Source organism: Chrysemys picta, chromosome 16 (genome assembly GCF_011386835.1).
Source record: "Chrysemys picta bellii isolate R12L10 chromosome 16, ASM1138683v2, whole genome shotgun sequence".
NCBI classification, from domain to species: domain Eukaryota; kingdom Metazoa; phylum Chordata; order Testudines; family Emydidae; genus Chrysemys; species Chrysemys picta.
Window position 1 is genome coordinate 13467011 of NC_088806.1, and position 18404 is coordinate 13485414.

The window sequence follows — 18404 nt, forward strand, 5'->3', positions numbered from 1 at the left end:
CTAATTTAGTGCTTACTGGACAATTGGGTCCAGGGGAACAAGTATCGCAATAAAGGATTCCATCTACTCAATCCACCTCTGGGACAACCTCCTCTTTTTCTTCTAACATCTGGCGTCACGAACAGGATCCCAGGGGAGAGTCGTGCCTGATCACCACTTCTCACCATGGATTCGATGAATAAGTTGATTAGGCCCTTTACTGCAACCCTGGTTAAGAAGTTTATTAATAAAATGGTGGGGAGATAAGGGGGTCCTTATGCGACTCCCTCTGGGGACCGTCAGGGTTGGCCAGCCATCCAGGGGTGGGTGGAAGCTGCCCTGACGTCCAGGTACTGCCAGGATAAGAAAAAGGCTGTTTTGCAGGCTCTCTGTGAGGGTCTGTCAGGTTTTAGCTGGAAATAAGACGGTTACTCACCGTTGTAACTGTTGTTCTTTGAGATGTGTTGCTCATATCCATTCCATTAGGTGTGTGCGCGCCGCGTGCACGATCGTCGGAAGATTTTTACCCTAGCAACACCGGCGGGTCGGCTGTGGAGCCCCCTAGAGTGGCGCCTTCATGGCGCTGAATATATACCCCAGCCGACCCGGCGCCCCCTCAGTTCCTTCTTGCCGGCTACTCCGACAGTGGGGACGGGGGGCGGGTTTGGAATGGATATGAGCAACACATCTCGAAGAACAACAGTTACAACGGTGAGTAACCGTCTTTTCTTCTTCGAGTGCTTGCTCATATCCATTCCATTAGGTGACTCCCAAGCCCAACTTAGGTGGTGGGGTCGGAGTGAGACATTGCTGTGTGCAAAACCGCTGATCCGAAGGCAGCATCGTCCCTGGACTGCTGCACTAGTGCATAGTGTTCTGTAAACGTGTGGACTGACGACCAAACCGCAGCTCTACAAATGTCCTGGATGGGAACTTGCGCCAGGAAAGCCGTCGAGGACGCTTGGGCCCTCGTGGAGTGAGCGGTGAGGTGTGGTGCTGAGACACCTGCCAGGTCGTAGCAAGTCCGGATGCAAGACGTAATCCAGGAGGATAGGCGTTGTGATGAGACCGGTGAGGCTTTCATTCGGTCGGCCACTGCAACGAAGAGTTGCGTCGTCTTTCTAAAGTGCCTTGTGCGGTCAATATAGAAGGCCAGGGCCCTGCGTACGTCCAGAGAATGCAAACGTTGATCCTGGCGAGTAGCATGTGGTTTAGGGTGAAAGACCGGGAGAAATATATCCTGGTTGATATGAAATGGAGAAACCACCTTAGGGAGAAAGGCAGGATGTGGGCGGAGCTGCACTTTATCCTTATGAAAAACTGTGTAAGGGGGCTCGGATGTAAGCGCCCTGAGTTCAGAAACGCGCCTTGCTGAGGTGATGGCTACGAGGAAGGCTGTCTTCCAGGATAGGTACAGAAGTGAACAGGTGGCCAGTGGCTCGAATGGATGACCTGTGAGCTTGGAAAGAACCAGGTTGAGGTCCCACGTCGGAACGGGCTGACGTTGCTGTGGGTACATCCGGTCTAAGCCCTTGAGGAATCTAACGACCATCGGGTTAGAGAATACCGAAGACGCGAGTTCCCCTGGGTGAAAGGCTGATATAGCGGCCAGGTGAACTCTAATTGAAGATATCGCCAACCCCTGCTGTTTTAGGGATAGGAGATATTCCAAAATGAGAGGAATAGGTGCGTGCAACGGGGACGTGGCTCGTTGTTCGCACCAACAGGAGAACCGCTTCCACTTGGCCAAGTATGTGGTCCGTGTTGAGGGCTTCCTACTGCTCAGCAGAATCTGTTGGACAGAGTGCGAGCACTGCTGCTCTGCCTGGGTGAACCATGGAGCAGCCACGCCGTGAGGTGGAGTGATTGCAGGTCGGGGTGACGCAGGCGACCGTGGTCCTGAGAGATGAGATCCGGGCATAATGGAAGCGGGATCGGTGTCCGAACCGAGAGTTCCAACAGCGTGGTGTACCAATGTTGTCTCGGCCACGCTGGGGCGATCAGAATCACCTGTGCCTGGTCTCTGCGCAATTTGAGCAGTACCTTGTGGACCAGAGGAAACGGAGGGAAGGCATAAAACAGGTGGTCCTTCCAGGGAAGGAGAAACGCATCCGAGAGGGAGCCCGGAGCTCGACCTTGCAGGGAGCAGAACACGTGGCACTTCCTGTTGTCTCGAGATGCAAACAGGTCTATCTGGGGAAACCCCCACTTCTGGAAAACGGAATGTATGATGTCCGGACGGATAGACCACTCGTGTGTTTGAAAGGACCTGCTGAGTCGGTCCGCTAAAGTGTTCTGGACTCCAGGGAGGAACGATGCCGTGAGAAGGATTGAGTGGGCGATGCAGAAGTCCCACAGGCGAATGGCCTCTTGGCATAGAATTGACGAACGTGCTCCTCCCTGCTTGTTGATGTAAAACATGGCCGTGGTGTTGTCGATGAGAACTAACACACAACGACCACGTAGGAGATTGAGAAATGCCTGGCACGCCAGGCGCACCGCCATCAGTTCCCGAACATTGATGTGCAGGGCTAGCTGGGGTGCAGTCCACAGGCCCTGGGTATGGTGCTCGTTGAGATGGGCGCCCCAACCCAGAGATGAAGCGTCTGTGACCAGGTGCAGAGAGGGTTGTGGGGCGTGAAACGGCATCCCTTCGCAAACCACATTGTGATCTAGCCACCATGTGAGGGAGGTCAGGACCGAGTTCGGGACTGTGACCACCATATTCAGGCTGTCCCGATGTGGGCGGTATATTGATGACACCCAGGTCTGGAGTGGGCGAAGCCGAAGTCTGGCATGCCTGGTTACGTACGTGCAGGAAGCCATGTGACCCAGCAGGGTAAGGCACGACCTCACCGTGGTAGTTGGGAAGGCCTTGAGTCCTTGAATGAGGCTCGTGATGGTGCAAAAGCGATTGTCTGGCAGGATGGCTTGTGCGCGTCTGGAGTCTAGAACCGCGCCGATGAATTCTATTCTCTGGGTAGGTTCTAGAGTGGATTTGTCCTTGTTGAGTAGGATACCCAACTTGTTGAATGTGTGCACTATTATGTGGACATGAACTCGAACTTGTTCTTTGGTGCGACCGCGTACTAGCCAGTCGTCTAGGTACGGGAACACCTGTATCCCTTGCCGACGAAGGTACGCTGCCACGACAGCCATACATTTCGTGAACACCCGTGGGGCCGAGGATAGGCCGAAGGGAAGGACTGCAAATTGGTAGTGCACCCTGTTTACCACGAATCGCAGGAAGCGTCTGTGAGGTGGGTAAATTGAGATGTGAAAGTATGCGTCTTTCATGTCGAGGGCGGCGAACCAGTCTCCAGGATCGAGGGAAGGGATAATGGCCCCCAGAGAGACCATGCGGAACTTCAACTTTACTATGAATTTGTTGAGTCCGCGCAAGTCCAAGATGGGCCGCAGACCTCCTTTGGACTTGGGGATCAGGAAGTAACGGGAATAAAATCCCCTGCCCCTTAACTCTATCGGAACCTCCTCTATGGCCCCCATGGCCAGGAGCGTAGAAACCTCCTGAATAAGAAGTTGCTCGTGAGAAGGGTCCCTGAAGAGGGACGGGGAAGGGGGGGAAGAGGGGGGGATTGAAGAAAACTGGATAGCGTATCCCCTCTCCACCGTGCGGAGGACCCAACGGTCCGAAGTTATAAGGGACCAAGCACGGTGGAAGTGGGAGAGGCGATCCCGAAAGGAGGGGGCTGGATCCTGGGGGATGACTGGGGCGCCGTCCTCGACCGCACCTTCAAAAGTTCTGCCTGGGGCCTGAAGGTGGTCTAGGTGGCCCCTGGTTCTGGCCGGGTTGAGGGCCGGTCCACCTTCTTCTACCACCTCGCCCTCGCCTCCGGGCCGAGTCCTGTCTCTGACGAGGCGGGGGGGGGTAGAAGCGCTGAGGCTGCGGCCTAAATGGCCTGCGCTGAGGGCCCACAACATGCATCCCCAGGGAGCGCATGATTGTTCTCGAGTCCTTGAGGCTCTGCAGGCGAGAGTCCGTCTTATCTGAGAACAATCCATGACCCTCAAAGGGCAGATCTTGTAGGGTTTGCTGCAGCTCCGGAGGCAAACCCGAAACCTGAAGCCAGGAGATCCTGCGCATAGCGATACCCGAAGCCAGGGTCCTCGCAGCTGAGTCTGCAATGTCCAAGGAGGCCTGCAAGGAGGTCCGAGCCACCTTCTTGCCCTCCTCTACCATGGCTCCAAACTCTTCCCTGGACTCTTGGGGAATCAACTCCTTAAACTTCCCCATAGAGTTCCAGGAGTTGAAATTGTAGCGGCTCAGTAGCGCCTGTTGGTTCGCCGCTCTAAGTTGTAGCCCTCCGGCTGAGTAAACCTTACGGCCAAACAGATCGAGCCGCTTAGCCTCTTTTGATTTAGGCGCTGCAGCCTGCTGGCCGTGGCGCTCTCGTGCATTCACTGATTCCACCACCAGTGAACACGGTTGGGGGTGGGTATACAAGTACCCATAGTCCTTAGACGGGACAAAGTATTTCCTTTCCACCCCTCTCGCTGTGGGTGGAATAGAGGCAGGAGTTTGCCATATCGTATCCGCATTCGTTTGAATCGTGCGGATCAGGGGTAACGCCACCCTCGATGGGGCATCCGCTCCAAGGATATTCACGATCGGGTCGTGCACCTCCACGATCTCCTCCGCCTGCAGGTCCATATTACGGGCCATCCTACGCAGGAGATCCTGGTGAGCCCGAAGATCTATCGGAGGGGGACCCGTACATGAAGTGCCCGCCACTGCCTCATCCGGAGAGGAGGAGGAGGATGCCTCCGGTGGTACTGGATCCAAGGGGGGGTCCTGATCCCCCTGCTCTTGGGCCGGAGCATCACCTGCACTTGGGTCCATGGTGTCGGGTGGCGTGGACACGGAAGCCTCCATGCCTCCTGGCGGAGGCCGAGAGATGGTGGATTCTGGGGCCCTTCTGACCGAGTGACCCGAGCGAGAGGTCGATGGTATTGGAGCCCCTTGCTCCTGGTGGTACGCCCACGGGGTCCAAAACGACCAGTGAGATGGTCCATGAGAGTGGTCCTCTGCCATCTCGTGCCAATGGCCCAAGTTTCGTTCCTCGGCTTGCCCTTGAGGGGGGTATGCCGATCTCGACAGGTCCTCCGAGGAGCGAGACACCGATCTTGACGGCCATGGCGGTGCCGAGAGAGATGAAACGATCCCCGTGGGCTGCGGTGCCGCACGGTGCCGGTCCTGAGATGATCTATCTCTGCGCGGTGCTGGCGATCGGTGCCGGGACCGCGACCGGTGCCGATGACCTCGTCGGTGCCGGGAGTCGGATCTGGACCTCGACGAGGACCTGGAGTATGCCCGGTGCCGGGAGCGGCCCCTCGACGTCGAGCGTCGACCGTAGCGGTGCCAAGAACTACGTCTCGACGTTGATCGGTGCCGACGATCATATCGGTGCCGAGACGTAGAGCGGTGCCGCGAAGAAGATCTTGGCCGCGAGTACGACCGGTGCCGAGACGATATTCGGTGCCGGGACTGCGAGCGGCGTGGGGACCTGCTTCGGGACCTGGATCGGTGCCGAGGTTCCAGCCCTTGTGATGGAGGGCGCATCAAGGCAGGTTGCCCCCTCGACTGGACCGGGCGAGTCAACGGTGCAGTCGGTGCCGGTGGTTGAGGCGGTGCCGGCTCCGTGAGAGCTATTAAGTCTCTCGCCGCCGCGAAGGTCTCTGGAGTCGACGGGAGACACTGTATCACCGCCGGCCTCGGTGGAGACGCTATTTGCACCGGACTCAACGGCCTCGGCGCCGGAGTCGACGGTGCTGGAGGCACCTGTTTTCGTTGCTCCACCGGCGGACGCGGCTCTACCCCCGGCACTGGGGGAGCCGGCGTCTTCGGCACGGATGTCCCCGTCTTATGGGCTTTTTTATGCCCCGGGGATAATGACCGGCGCCGAGGCACTTGCTGTGCTTGCGGTGCCGACGAGGTCCGGTGCCGGGGAGGCTTGTCTGACGCCACTCGCGTGGTCGTCATAGCCGGTGCCGCCGGGGCACTGCGCACCGAGGTGCTAGGCGCCGGAGCCTGGCCCGTAGAAGGAGTGTCCGGGCTAAGTGCCGCCTCCATCAGGAGTTGCCTGAGCCGAAAGTCCCGCTCCTTCTTGGTCCTAGGTCTGAAGGCCTTACAGATCTTGCACTTATCTGTTTGGTGGGACTCTCCCAGGCACTTCAGACAGGAGTCGTGCGGGTCGCTCGTGGGCATAGGCTTAGCGCAGGAGGCGCACTGCTTGAAGCCGGGAGCGTTGGGCATGAGCCCGGGCCCCCGGTCGGGGGAGAAAGGGGGAGACGACCCCCTTAATCCCCTGGACTACTTAGAACAACTTTAAAACTACTTAACTAATTTACTACAAACACTAGAACTATAACTATAACTATAACTGTGATACAACAAAATAAGCTAGGGAGAGTGGAGGACAGCTATGCCGCGCTCCACAGTTCCAACGACCGTCAGGGGCGGTAAGGAGGAACTGAGGGGGCGCCGGGTCGGCTGGGGTATATATTCAGCGCCATGAAGGCGCCACTCTAGGGGGCTCCACAGCCGACCCGCCGGTGTTGCTAGGGTAAAAATCTTCCGACGATCGTGCACGCGGCGCGCACACACCTAATGGAATGGATATGAGCAAGCACTCGAAGAAGAACTATGGATTATTTTAATCATCTTAAGTCAAAGAACCTGGCCCAGAGGGTCAAGTAGACGCCTTAAAATAAAATTCTTATTCCCCAGCCCCTATTTACCCACCCATCCCTTCTCATAGGCTGTGAGTAACCTTTCAAGTTTAGTGCTGCTTCAGCAAGAGCTGCTGAAGGGTTCTAAATCAAAGTTGGGGTAGTTAAAAATAATTTGGCACAACAGGATTTAAAGTCAAAAGCAGAGTTAACAAACTACCTTAAAAAAAAAAAACTGGAGCTGAGACTTGGTCTTGGGGGAGTGAAAAACTGGCAGGGTTTGCAGGAGCTGGTAAAAAAAAACCCATTCTCCTTCCAGAGGCAGGATGAGAACCTAGGGGCGAGAGTTCCCAACTGTTTCGACCGAGGGAGCCCTACTCTTAGCTCAGAGCTAATGATATCCTTTTCCGCCTTCTTTTTCCGTTTACTTAAATTGCTGCTGGTAGCCTGTACTTTAAAAGGACCTCACAGGGTTAATTGCTTTCTTTCCACCTCTTCCTCCTCCCACTCCCCCGCCCCACCCCTTTTCCCACACTTGGTTTTTTGAAGTTTTAATGGATGGTACTTTGAATACCTAGGGAAAGTTTGTTTGGACAAAGCATGACAGAAGTCTGCTGCATTTAATTGAAATTTTTAAAGTAAAAGGTCCCTGGGTGACCATGAAAACAAATGTTTTACTGCCTTTTTAAACAATCCCAAGGTAAAGGAAGTAAGGCATCTGTGTTGCAGGGATTGTACTTGGTGGCTAAGTCATTACAGGCAAAATATACCACCTTAAAATAATTAAATACACAAGTAAGTAATTTAAAGTAAATGAAGAGCTACAAGTAGCCTTTGTAGAAATTAATACTACAGAGTTTGGAGGGAAGTAAACAGTTGGGAGTTGTGAAAATGTTAAAAGGTAATGGTTGTGAAAATGTAAAAAAGTAACAGTTGTGGTGTTATAAAAGGAAAATTTTTGGTTTAAAAATAAAACCCAGTTATGTAAATGTAAATATATGTGCAACTCAGTACAGTTACATTGGGTAGACTCCTAGTAGTTAAATTATACAAGGGGGTCAGGTGGCTACTACCACCACTGCGTTTTTGACCCCAGGAGCCTTTATAGCTATTGAAGGGAAAATGGGCCCTTTTCCCACAGAAATGGTCTGTAAAGGACTGCTGCAGGCAGCAAGCAGCCAGATACTCTGATCTATATTATCTGATTATTGAACAAGTTAATCAAAATCACTAAAAGAATGTAAGGGGTTTCTATTGGAACTTAACTTGACTACAGGGTAAAGTTATATAAAAATAATAAAAGCAGTGCAAGGAGTGTTAAGCGAGAGAGAGAGAGAGAGAGAGAGAGAATGTAAGGTTTTAAGGACCTAAACCAACACTCATGGTTTATAAAATCCTGTTTGTAGTTTTAAAATAAATTGGTCTGGCTTTATTTTTTAAATAAAAAAAAACAATTCCACTAAAATTCCATTTGAATCTCTCATTCGAAGTTGCAACACTGACAGACCCTTGTGCTAGACACGGGCAGATAGTGTAATGTGGCTTTGGTATTTCGCATTTAACCCTTTGGGTACTTCAACGTTTTTATAAAGTACATCATCTTTTTAAATAAGGACCAGAAAATGTGTTCCCGGCTGGGACAGCCAGAACTGGAAGAATGGGGAGAAATTCTGGATTTTTAAATTTTTTTAAGTAATAAATAGCAGCTAAAATCTGCAGGAGTACAGTGTACCTCTGAAGGAAAGGCAGGGGTGAAATGTACAAGGGAGCAATGTTAGAAACACGGAGCCTTGGGTTGGCTCTGGGCGATTGGACTGTCGCTTTGGTGGGGGTGCATGAGAACTCTGTGGGCACGGGAAAGGCAGTTACACCTTCTGTAAAAGTTCATGTGGCTAATATAATGTTGTAGAGTTGAACTGTGCAGGGGGTGTGCATTTTCCCAAAACATCTGCAGTGTATATTGTAGACAAGGTAAAAAAATGCAAACAAAGCATGCAATGTAATTAAAATCCTATTAGGGCTCCAAAAGGAGCCACAATAGGCTGTGTTTTCTTTTCCAAATGGCTGTGTGTTCTAAAAGCAGAAGTTAAAAGTAAAAGGTAATCAAAACTCTGGTGGAAATTAATTGTGTCCCTTTTAAGACAGAGCCTCTGAGCTGCTAATAGCTTTGAATCCAAAAGCAAGCCAGACAGCGTCTGTGTAAATGCAAATCACCTAGCTGATAGAGGAAAAAGAAAACTGACCATAAATGGCAGCACAAAGGAGTTGCAAATAATAAATAAACCTGGTCTGTTGTACAAAAGGGGAAACGGAGGTACACCACCTCATAAATTTAATAATTGAACCCTTTCCCTTTAAGGGTAAAAACCTGCCTATAAAACAAAACCAGGAAAGCATGAAGGTAATTCTTCTGTTTTTCCTGCAGTCAGCAAAAAAAATTGTAAAAGAAAAAGGTATTTTTAAGCAATAATCTGTCCCCACCAAGGGGCTGGGAAATGTTTATTTTGTTTTTCAGATACTGTGGACAAGCTGGTGCCAGTGAAAGAACAACCCAGAACACTATGGGTCTACTGTCGCGACGAAGATTGTGTTGTGTGTTTTGTATTTGTCTTGTTATTATCGTTATTTTGGTGAATATTGTACAAGGAAAATTAATGCATAGAAAAGCAAAGGCCAATGCTTGATATGACCTTCCTGGGGAGCACGGTCTACCGGGGGGAAGAGGGGGGGGAGAAAGAATCAAATAATGTACCTCATTCCAGGAGAATACCATCCATTCCCAGTTCCTAAATGGAGAGTTCCTTACCTAGTCTTTGACCAGTTGGGGCCCAGCCTGCTGCTATTGGGAATGGAAAATGAAGGATGGAAATGGGTTTATTACATGCAAATAAAAAAGCACAGAATGGGAGTTAAAAAGAAAAATGTATGAATTGTTACATGCATATTACAGGTTGACCTACAAAGGGGAAACCAAGAATTCTCTGGCCTGGAATGGAACAATCGTTGTTGCTAATCATAATTGTCACTATTGTAAACTCAACCCGCCTCTGAGTCAACCTGCTGTTTTTTTTCTAACACATTGTACCTAAACATCCCTGATTTTCTCTTATGTTAGTCCTCCACACCCTACTCCTCTTCATCCCCTCTGCTCTCAGCCCTCCTGCCTACATGTCACCCCACGAATACCAGCTCACCATCATCTTTCTGCCCTCCTCCTCCTCTCCCTTGTCTCAAGGACTCCTGAATGAGACCCTCACACTGTCTCCTGTCCACAGATGGGTGCACCTGATTGCTACATTCTCCATGCATTTAGAAAGTTATCATAGCAGACCACCAGCTGCACTAGATTTAAGGTTCAGCATTACTTTCTGGTTAAAGGAATTTACATGCTTACTCACATTGTCCTGAAATACACTGCTCATCATGTGGGTGCAGGACAGGGTTAGTATTCCAAAGATAGGGTTAATTGCTCCAGAGGTTCCTGTGCTACAGCCCTCCGAAAACAAGTTTTTGACCAAAATCACCTTGCTCTGATAACATTCTCTTGCACACAATTGTGGCTCAAAACTGTGGTGCTGATTATCCCCTGACTGCTAGTCACTTGGCATCTATCTCAGCTGGTGTACAGTGCACACTGCCTGTTTGGGGGAGCAGTACCAAACAAGTTAATAACTATAATGCTTGGAACTTCAGATCAGCAAAAGCCAAACTGATAAGAACATAAGAATGGCCACATTGAGTCAGAAAAATGGTCCATCTAGTGCAGTAGCCTATCTTCTGGTAGCAGCCAATGCCAGAATCGTCAGAGGGAATGAACAGAAGGAGCTATTCGAGTGATCCATCTCCTGTCATCCACTCACAGCACGTGGCAGTTAGAGGCTTAGGGTCACCCAGAGCATGGGGTTGAATCTCTGACCATCTTGGCTAGTACCAGTTGATGGACCCATCCTCCATGAATTTATCTAATTCTTTTTTTAACCCAGTTATAATTACAGCCTTCACAACGTCCCCTGGCAATGAGTTCCACAGGATGACTGTGCATTGTGTGAAGAAATACTTCCTTTTGTTTGTTATAAATCTGCTGCCTATTAATTTCATCACGTGACCCCTGGCTCTTGTGCTATGCGAAGGGGTAAATAACACTTCCTTATTCACTTTCTCCACACCATAGTTACACCCACACACACCCCACCACATAAGAGCAGCCAGGAAGCATCAGGGTGAGGGGAGGAAAAAAAGCACCCCCACTCCTCCCAGCAGAGTGAGGGGGCAGGAGTCTTCACATTCATCACTCACCTACTAGACAGAAGCTGATACAGGAGATGGAGCCCCCAGTTGGGTCCAGGGACAACTCCTTGGTGTGAATCGCAACACCCTCATCATTGCCAGCAGCCAAATAGGAGGAGATGCAGAGTCTTCCCTGAGCTTCACTGGTGGGTGCCCCTTTATATCTCACAGCAGCCTCTGGCCAGTAAGTTCAGGCTCCAGTATTGAAGTCTGGTAAGTTTCCCTAGCCCAGTCCAGGGGGGTTGTTTCCTGCTTGACTAGGTAGGGAATTCCCACCCACAAACCATAGGGGTCTGTTTCTGTGATGCCTAGATCCCAGCAAACAAATCTCAGCAGATTTATCACACCCTGTCCCCCTCCCTTTCTCCACCTTGTGGCTTTCCTACCCCCTCCCATTTCCAGACCAGCCCCCTCAGAAGTGCCCACTTCCTCTGTATTTACTGCCCTTCTTCCTCCAAAGAGAAGCCACCAGCAACTCCCTGATAATCTCTACCTCAAATGGCTCCACTGCAGCCATTTCCCTTCCCTGGCCCCAGGAAGGACAGAATGAGCTGGAGCAAAACATGGATGTTACGCTGCAGCCTGCTAGGGCAAAAAGGGCAATTGGGGACATGTCAGAAGAGGAAATAATTTCACAGCACAATTCCCTCCAGGCTCTTTCCCTGCACACGGATGGTCTAGTGTGTCATGCAAATACAACAATTCAAAACACAGTAATGGAGGAGCAGGGGCTTTATCTACCCAGACATCTGTTAGAAAAGGAATTCAACCAAAACACAAAGTGTCCAATAAGTTCTTGGAATGTACTGGGAACACCTGTTTTCTTTCAGAGGATGGAAGCAGTAACTGGAGAATGAAGGAATGAGTTAGGAAACTGAATGGTAAAGCAATATGGGCAAAAGTGATGAGAAAATGATCGATGTCACGGTTCTATGAGAAGGAAGGCATGAGAGCAGCAGAACAAGGACAATGGCTGTCCAAAAGGCAGACTTCAACCAACGCGGAGAACTGGTAGGTGAGGTACCAGGGGAATAAAATCTCAGAGGGAGAAGAGTTCAGGAGAGCTGGCTGGCAGTTCCTCAGCAACAAAATTAAAGGAGCAGCAGCAAAGGATCACAATGTGAAGGAAAGAAAGAAAGAATAAGTGGCAAATATGGTTCTACCATAAGCTCTTTCATGACCAGAAAATAAAAAGGAATCCTATAAAAAGTGGAATCATGGACAAATTTCTATGGATGAGTACAAAAGATTGCACAAGCATGTGGGGACAAAATCGGAAAGATTAACTCACAAAATGAGTTACACCTTGAAAGGGACACAAAAAAGGCAATAAGATAAGGGTTCTATGAATATATTAGGAGCAAGAGACCGGGAAAGGAAAGTGTAGGTCTTCTACTTACCAGAGAAGAATAAGAGCTAATAATAGATGACATCAACAAGACAAAGGGGTTTAATGCCTTTTTACATTCACTAAAAAAATGTAATTGTGACCAGATACTTAATTATTCTTAACCAAGAGGGGGAAGGAACAGAAACCACAATGGGGAAATAAGAGGTTGAAAAAATATTTAAGTAAGTTAAATGTATTAAAGTCAGCAGGGCCTGATGCAATTCATCCTGGGGTACCTGAGGAATTAGATGAAGCAATCTTGGAACAGTTAACAATGATCTTTCACAACTCCGGGAGGATGGTGAGGTGCCACAAGACTGGAGAAGGGCCAACATAAAACCTGTCTTCAAAAAGGCGAGCAACACAGGCCTGGGAAATAAAGACCAGTCAAGCCTAATTTAGATACCCAGAAAGAAAAATGTATTAAACAGCCAATGTATAAGCACCTAGAGGATAGCAAAGTGATAAATTATAGCCAGCATAGATTATCGAATACAAATCATGCCAAACCAATCTAATTTCTGGCTTTAACAGAGGTACTGGCCTTATGGATTTGGGGGGGCCACTGTAGACATGACATATCTTGATTTTAGTAAGGCTTTTGACAGAAGACCCCATGACATTCTCATCAGCAAACTAGGAAAATGTGGTGTACTTGAAAGTCAGTACTCAAAGAGTAATTTTAATGGTTCACTGACAAACAGGGAGGATGTATCTAATGCGGTCCCACCGGAACCAATCCTCGATCTGCTACTACTCAATATTTTCATTAATGACTTGGATAATGGAGTGGAGAGCGTGCTTATTAAATTTGCAGATGACACCAAGCTGGGAAGAGTTGTAAACACGTTGGAGAACAGGATTAGAATTCAAAATGACCTTTATAAATTAGAGAATTGATCTGCATGAACAAGATGAAATTCAATAAAGACAAGTGCAAAGTACTACATTTTAGGGAAGGAAAATCCAATGCACGACTACAAACTGGGGACTAACTGGCTAGGAGGCAGTAGTACTCAAAAGGATCTGGGGGTTATAGTGGATACAAATTGAATCTGAGCCAGCCATGTGACTCAGATGTGACGAAGGCTAGTTCAGTACTGGAATAGGTTATCGAGGGAGGTTGTGGAATCCCGATCATTGGAGGTTTTTAAGGACAGGCAGGTCAAACACCCCAGTGTTGGGGGCTGGACTAGGTGATCTCTCATGGTTCATTCCAGTCCTACAGTTCTCTGATTCTATTCTGAGGAAATGTTTGGTCATTTTATTACACCACTGACCCAGCCCACCCCACTAATACTAAACAGCCAAGACATTTTGAAACCCTCCCAGTAACAAAGTCTGGGAACCAAATACAAGAGGAGAGCAGAACAAAAGTAGTGACTTTGGGGGATTTCCCCTGACATTGTCTCCAGGGCAGCACGCACCCACAGCCAGGGACACAGGCAGAGTCAGGAATTGGCTTTTCCTCTCCCTGCACTTCACCTTGTTCACTGGAAAATGAATCTGCCCAGGGATGCTGCAGTAAGTGTGTGTGGGCAAGTTAGAGATCTGGAATCTCTCTCCCCAATTATTTCTCCCACTGCCACTATCAATCTCTCTCTCCTTCTTCTCCTTGTGTTTCCCATCTCCTGTCCCGCCCGCTCTGGTGAACAGACAGCCATTGCTGGGTGTTCACTCTCTTATGGCTGGATCGGCTCCTGCAATTGCTAAGGGGAGGAGAGATGTAGGATGAGGAGGGGCTGTTCGTGCAGAGTCACTTTCATGCCCATCCCCAGCACATTCCCTGAGGTCTCTATCAATCACCTGGAATATCTGACTCAGATGTTGGTGTGGGCAGAGCCTAGAGCTGGCCCATGGAGCTAATTACAACTGGAGAAAGTCCTCACTTTGCCTGGGCACAGAGGAAGCTTCACTCCAAGTCACTCCCAAGCCCAGACCCCACCGGGGAAGCAGCAGCTGCTCAGTCTGGGCTCCCAGATCACAACGCTGGCAGCAGCGTCTGACCCAGGAAGCTCAACCCCAATATCCTGAGAAGAGAGAGAGGCACAGTCAGACAGAGACTAAGGGCTTCCAGCCACCCTTTAGAAACAACCGAAACTCCCTCCCCACCGGGACATATCCTGTTTTTATTTGCTCCCATGTTTATCTCATGTTGCTCCATGTTCTTCTTTGAAGTCTCTCTTGATTAACACTGGTCTCAGTGAGACCAGAAACATGGCTCAGGAGGGAGGAGGCCAGACTCCTTTCCTCTTCCCTTATTCCCTGCCCTTCTTCTGAGGATTCACAGCAACAGTTTTCCTTCCAAAACCTGCAGTTCCTCCAGTTTTGAAAAGGTGGAGCAAAGCAAAGTCTGTCGTGATTTCATATCAGTAATTGATAAATGGATAGGAAGTTATCAGCAGCCCCTGCCAGCCATTCACATGGCGGGGGGGGGGGGAAGCCCTGGGTAATGCTTCTTTAACAGGAGAATGGATGGTATGGAGGAGCCAGATTTTGTAAGAAATTTCCATGCCCGGTGACTGACAGATAATGGCCAAAAGGGACCCACTCCAAGACAACTACATCTCAGCACTGGGCGAAGCAACTCCTCATGGAGACCATTTGTCATGGGGGTTTGGGAGCCAGATGCTGGTGAACATGGTGAGGGGAAAGTGAGGGGCTAATACAGCAGCCACTCTGGGTACAGCCTGGGCAGCAAGGAGCCAGTCCCAGACTGAGTCCTCATCATGTGCACCCTGAGGAAAAGAAGAGGTTCCAACCAACTGTCCTGTGAGCTGCTGGGAGACACTGTTCCCCCAAACAGGGGAGGCCTCTGGCTTTGGTGTATATTAAATATGGGGCAAGTCACTTTCATGAGCAAACATTTTAATGAAGATAAAGGGGGAAAGAAATTAGTCTCAAATGAGAGGAGAAAGTTGATCATTTAACTCCCTGCAACCGCCAGGATGGAGAATGACTAAGGCAACAAATTCCCTCCAAAACAGGAGGATTTGCTGCAACTAAACATGGGAACGTCTCCAAACACAAGATGCTTTTAAACAGACATTTGATAATTACATGGAAAAAGATAAAATCTGACAGCTGCTGTCTATTTTAAGTCATTAAAGAGAAAGGGGTGGAAATCTGGAGAATTTTGGATCAATTTTCACAAAGTAGAGCTGAAAGTGAAAAAATGTGAAGAATTTTATATTGATATTCAATAGTAGGTAAAGAGGTAAAAAGAGTGAATTTCATATTGTCATTTGACAAATTGAGAGAAAATGGGGAACATCTGCAAAACTTTTCTAAATATATTCAAAAATTTGAGAAAAGGTCAAAATGTGAGGATATTTTATGTTAATATTTTATTATTAGTGAGACATGGAAAAAATCTCAGGGAATATTAAATTAGAAATAGATAACTAGAGAGAAAGGAGGGCAAATTTTTAGGCTATTCTCCTGAAGAAGAGATCTGTGTGTAATTCAGAAATGTATCTTTCTCACCAACTGAAGTGGGTCTAATAAAAGATATTACCTTACCCACCTTATCTTTCTAAATGCAACGCAATGCACATTGGAGAGAAAAACTAGAGGTACTTATAAACTCTACTGGGGGTACGTCTACACTTACCTCCGGGTCCGGCGGCAGGCAATCAATGTTCTGGGATCGATTTATTGCGTCTGGTCTAGACGCAATAAATCGATCCCGGATCAATCCCGGAAGTGCTCGACGTCGACGCCGGTACTCAAGCTCGGCGAGAGGAGTACGCGGCATCGACAAGGGAGCCTCCCTGCCGCGTCTGGACCCACGGTTATTAACGTAGCTGAATTTGCGTACCTTAGTCCGAAGTGGGGGGTTAGTGTGGACCAGGCCTGGGTGGTAAATAAACTATCAACTGTAGCCCATATAGCTAGCTTTAGCATTTATTTTATGCAGCAGTAATGCAAGAGACCCACAGGCCTGTCTCATGTACGACACCGGCATCGGCAGTTAGCATCAGGCTTGAGGTCTATGAACTCTGGCACAGATAAATGGCCTACGGGTCACCCCTTTTCATCCGTAAAGACACCAGCCGACCAGAGGAACATGAGCTAACACCGGCCTTCAGATAGAACATCCACAGATGTCTGACCACAGGAGTTCCATGGCAACGTATTGACACACATGACACCAACATGAGATCATTAACACACTAACCTACAAGAGCACACCCCAACATTAGCACAGAGAGGAAATACAAATAAGGAAAGGGGAGAAACCCCTACTGAACATGCATTACACCTAGCAACGTCAGCAGAACATATTATAGGCTACACAACCCAAGAAAGGGATCTGCATGTTGCTGTAGACAGATCAACGAAAAGCTCCACTCAATGCACAGCTGCCAGCAAAGAAACTAACAACGTTAGGATTCATAAGGACTGGGATGGAGAATAACACCAAACATTTGTATATAAATCAAGGGGCCAGCCTCTAATATCCTGGGACCACCCTGGCTACTACAGCACTGCACACAGAATATTTTATATCTATCTTTGAGAACTGGGGAAGAAATAGGTCTAAAAAGAAACATTTGATAATGAAAGAAAACCACACGGATCTGAAGAGAGTTTATATTAAGTGAATGAGAGTAGTTAGACAGTTTGACGAGATTGTATATGGAAGTTCAATAAACAGACAGTAATAATTTTCCCCAAACACCCACACCATTCACATGGGCAGCAGGGAGCCCTTTGGGGAGGTGCTTTAAGAGGGTACGTGAGGGGAGTATGAAGCACGAAAACTCCCTGGCAGTGGGGAGGAGGCAGCAGCAGGGGCAGGCAGGTGACTGGCAGCTGGGGGGAGCTGCGTTGGGCAGTTGGGGGTAGCAGTAGCCAAGACTGTGTAACCTTGGGCTCGACAATCTCCAGTGGGGACTTTTTCCTCCTGTCCCCTTCCTTGCCTTGTTACTGGCAGAGAATGGCCACCCCATTCCACCCCAGAGGCAGCTGTGTCTCAGGGCTCTGCAAGCTGCACCCATTAAGCCCCTTCTCATTTGGGGAATGATTCAGGACAATTTCCCAAAGAAAGAAAGAAAATTTGCTGCAGGTCAAATGGTTGGGAAAATATCCCAAATCTGAGATTGTTAAATTAACATTGGAGAATTAAAGAGAAAATGGGGCAAAATCTGAAAAGGAGACTAGAGAAAGTGTCAATAATTGCTCCATCAGCACCGACCCTCCATGGAGCCGTTGCTGCTTTTACACCTGAGAGGAGACTTCCTTTCTCTGACTCCTGCCCATGGGACCATGGTAGGAAGTGGTGACCCAGTGAAGCTGACTTGAGGCTGATGCAAGGTAAGCAAAGCCGAACCAGCCTCCCAGGATATGGGGTTGGAAACCGGTCCGGGGGGTGGGCCTGGGTTCCCCTACATCAGGCTACAGAAAAAGCACCAGTGAAGTCAGTACAAACTACATCCCAACACAGACAGTGACTTGTGCACCCTGCTCCATACCCTAAGCACTGAAAGGGACGTGCGGTGTTTACATTCCCAGTTGATGTTTTTGATTATCTGGTACAAGGAGACAGTCCCCAGCCAGGCTCAGCCACAGGGCGTTGGCACACGCTGGTGTTCCTAGGTCAGACACTCGGGCCACGCAAGTGATCCGCTGCCCGACACCAGCCCCTGGACTCGCCCCTTGGCAGGAGACCCCCATCCCCCGATTACCCGAGGCGGGGCTAGGGGGGAATCTGAGACTCCCTGGCAGCGGGGGCGGGGGGAGCGGTCGGACCCGTTTCTAGGGGCGCAGCCCAGAGCCCAGGACCAGGCCATGAGACCCCGGGGCCGAGGGACCAAGCCGCGCCCCCGGGACACGAGAGTTCGCGTTAGGAGCCTGAGAGGCCGGCGCAGGACCGGGGGGGGCCGGGGAGGGGATGAGAAGTGGGGGGGGGGGGGGAGTCAGGCTGACCCCGGGGCCCTGCCTTACCTGAGCTGGAGAGGGCGGAGTAGTTCCTGATTCTTCTCAGAGCGGAAGTAAGGAGCCGGTTGCTCAGGCAACGCGCGCTCGAATACCGCAGGAAGCGGAAATGGATCAT

General features: G+C 49.5%; 2 protein-coding genes across 2 annotated transcripts in view; both read right to left on the minus strand.

Annotated features, from left to right (window-relative positions):
* LOC135976036 (nascent polypeptide-associated complex subunit alpha, muscle-specific form-like) overlaps positions 1-18404 on the minus strand; it is a 1165876-nt gene that overhangs the window by 815026 nt on the left and 332446 nt on the right. The gene's annotated exons all lie outside the window — the stretch shown is intronic.
* The window catches only part of LOC101951318 (zinc finger protein 501-like), a 35330-nt gene that overhangs the window by 16878 nt on the left and 48 nt on the right, over positions 1-18404 (minus strand). Inside the window, exon 1 of the mRNA XM_065570082.1 lies at positions 18296-18404. This exon is cut by the window's right edge and continues 48 nt beyond it. The gene's annotated coding sequence lies outside the window, so the exon portion shown is untranslated. The remainder of the gene's footprint in view (positions 1-18295) is intronic.